The 2,500-nt window shown below is 54.9% G+C and overlaps 2 non-coding genes across 2 annotated transcripts; both read left to right on the top strand.

Moving 5' to 3' along the window:
* Positions 1-195: 195 nt before the first annotated feature.
* LOC146142368 (small subunit ribosomal RNA) lies at positions 196-2,007 on the top strand. Its single transcript, XR_014500931.1, has one exon. It is a non-coding gene; the product is annotated as a small subunit ribosomal RNA (ribosomal RNA).
* A 247-nt stretch (positions 2,008-2,254) lies between these two features.
* On the top strand, positions 2,255-2,408 carry LOC146142367 (5.8S ribosomal RNA). The gene has a single exon (XR_014501255.1). It is a non-coding gene; the product is annotated as a 5.8S ribosomal RNA (ribosomal RNA).
* Positions 2,409-2,500: the final 92 nt, after the last annotated feature.

The following is a 2,500-nucleotide window of genomic DNA, read 5'->3' as shown; positions in this document are numbered from 1 at the left end:
CGTGGCGGTCGAAAGGCCTGCCGACGAAGTCTTACTCCGGCGGGTGCGACGGGCGGTGACGGTTTTCTGAGTTCGGGCAGCCGAGCAAAGAACGAAATTTTAACGGAGAAGCCTTCGGGTTTCGCATCGACCGAGCGACGGCGCCGCATCAGCGGCGCCTCCTTCGTCGGCCTTTCGGGGCTACGCTAAAGTAGCTACCTGGTTGATCCTGCCAGTAGTCATATGCTTGTCTCAAAGATTAAGCCATGCAAGTCTAAGTACGAGCTCTCGTACAGTGAAACTGCGAATGGCTCAATAAATCAGTTATGGTTCATTTGATCGTACGTTTTACGTGGTTAACTGTGGAAATGCTAGAGTTAATACATGCGTGAAGCGCCGACCTCGCGGGAGGCGTGCTTTTATCAGACCAAAAACCGACCGGGCTTCGGCCCGCAACCTTTGGTGACTCTGGATAACTTTGCGGATCGCACGGTCTCGCACCGGCGACGGATCATTCAAGTGTCTGCCCTATCAACTTTCGTCGGTACGGTACTGGCCTACCGAGGTTCTTACGGGTAACGGAGAATCAGGGTTCGATTCCGGAGAGGGAGCCTGAGAAACGGCTACCACATCCAAGGAAGGCAGCAGGCGCGCAAATTACCCATTCCCGACGCGGGGAGGTAGTGACGAAAAATAACAATACAGGACTCTAAACGAGGCCCTGTAATTGGAATGAGTACACTTTAAAACCTTTAACGAGTATCCATTGGAGGGCAAGTCTGGTGCCAGCAGCCGCGGTAATTCCAGCTCCAAAAGTGTATATTTAAGTTGTTGCGGTTAAAAAGCTCGTAGTTGGATTTTGGGCGCAGGCGGCCGGTCCGTCGCAAGGCGTGTACTGGCCGTCCTGGCCTCACCTCCGGTTCTCCGCCGGTGCCCTTGACTGAGTGTCGGCGGCGGCCGGAACGTTTACTTTGAAAAAATTAGAGTGTTCAAAGCAGGCGATTCGCCTGAATAATGGTGCATGGAATAATGGAATAGGACCTCGGTTCTATTTTGTTGGTTTTCGGAGCGCGAGGTAATGATTAAGAGGGACAGACGGGGGCATTCGTACTGTGCCGTTAGAGGTGAAATTCTTGGATCGGCGCAAGACGAACGACTGCGAAAGCATTTGCCAAGAATGTTTTCTTTAATCAAGAGCGAAAGTCAGAGGTTCGAAGACGATCAGATACCGTCCTAGTTCTGACTATAAACGATGCCAACTAGCGATCGGGGGGGCGTTAGTTTTACGACCTCTCCGGCAGCTTGCGGGAAACCAAAGTCTTTGGGTTCCGGGGGAAGTATGGTTGCAAAGCTGAAACTTAAAGGAATTGACGGAAGGGCACCACCAGGAGTGTAGCCTGCGGCTTAATTTGACTCAACACGGGAAATCTCACCCGGCCCGGACACAGTGAGGATTGACAGATTGAGAGCTCTTTCTTGATTCTGTGGGTGGTGGTGCATGGCCGTTCTCAGTTGGTGGAGCGATTTGTCTGGTTAATTCCGATAACGAACGAGACTCTGGCTTGCTAACTAGTTACGCGACCCAATCGGTCGGCGTCTAACTTCTTAGAGGGACTAGTGGCGTTTAGCCACACGAGATTGAGCAATAACAGGTCTGTGATGCCCTTAGATGTTCGGGGCCGGACGCGCGCTACACTGACCGGATCAGCATGTGCTCGCCTTGGCCGACAGGTCTGGGTAACCCGCTGAACCCCGGTCGTGCTAGGGATAGGGAATTGCAATTATTTCCCTTGAACGAGGAATTCCCAGTAAGCGCGAGTCATTAGCTCGCGTTGATTACGTCCCTGCCCTTTGTACACACCGCCCGTCGCTACTACCGATTGAATGGTTTAGTGAGGTCCTCCGATTGGACCTGGCGCGGCCGGCAACGGTCGAGCCGGCGTCCGAGAAGACGATCTAACTTGATCATTTAGAGGAAGTAAAAGTCGTAACAAGGTTTCCGTAGGTGAACCTGCGGAAGGATCATTAACGGTCTCGCAAACGCTTCGGCGAACGCGAAACTCGGACAAGCGAGAGAAAAAGTTTTTGCTACCCGGCGCCCGACCCGCGAGGAGCGGCGCGCCGGCCGGCGATTCGGTCACCCGGTAATGTTTGCGCGTCGAGTGCCGCGGTGCCGCGCGCTCCGGCTTCAAGCGTCGGCCTGGCCGACCGCTCGGCGCGGTATATTTTGTCACCCTATAGTGCGAGGCACTGTGCGAGCGAAACAATCGTGGATGGCTCTTGGCGGTGGATCACTCGGCTCGTGAGTCGATGAAGGACGCAGCTAGCTGCGTGAATTAGTGTGAATTGCAGGACACATTGAGCATCGACGTTCTGAACGCAAATTGCGGCCTCGGGTCAATCCCGGGGCCGCGCCCGCCTCAGGGTCGCGTTGCAAACGTTCCGGCTGCTGCGGCGTCGGACGCGCGAGCGCCCGTCCCGCTCAAGACAGCACGGCACGATGCGCGACGATCGCGACCTG

The sequence above is a fragment of the Ascidiella aspersa genome, chromosome 5 (genome assembly GCF_963924565.1).
Source record: "Ascidiella aspersa chromosome 5, kaAscAspe10.2, whole genome shotgun sequence".
In the NCBI taxonomy this organism is placed as follows: Eukaryota; Metazoa; Chordata; class Ascidiacea; order Phlebobranchia; family Ascidiidae; genus Ascidiella; species Ascidiella aspersa.
Note: the sequence above shows the minus strand (reverse complement) of the source record. Positions and strands in the feature narration are given on the sequence as shown.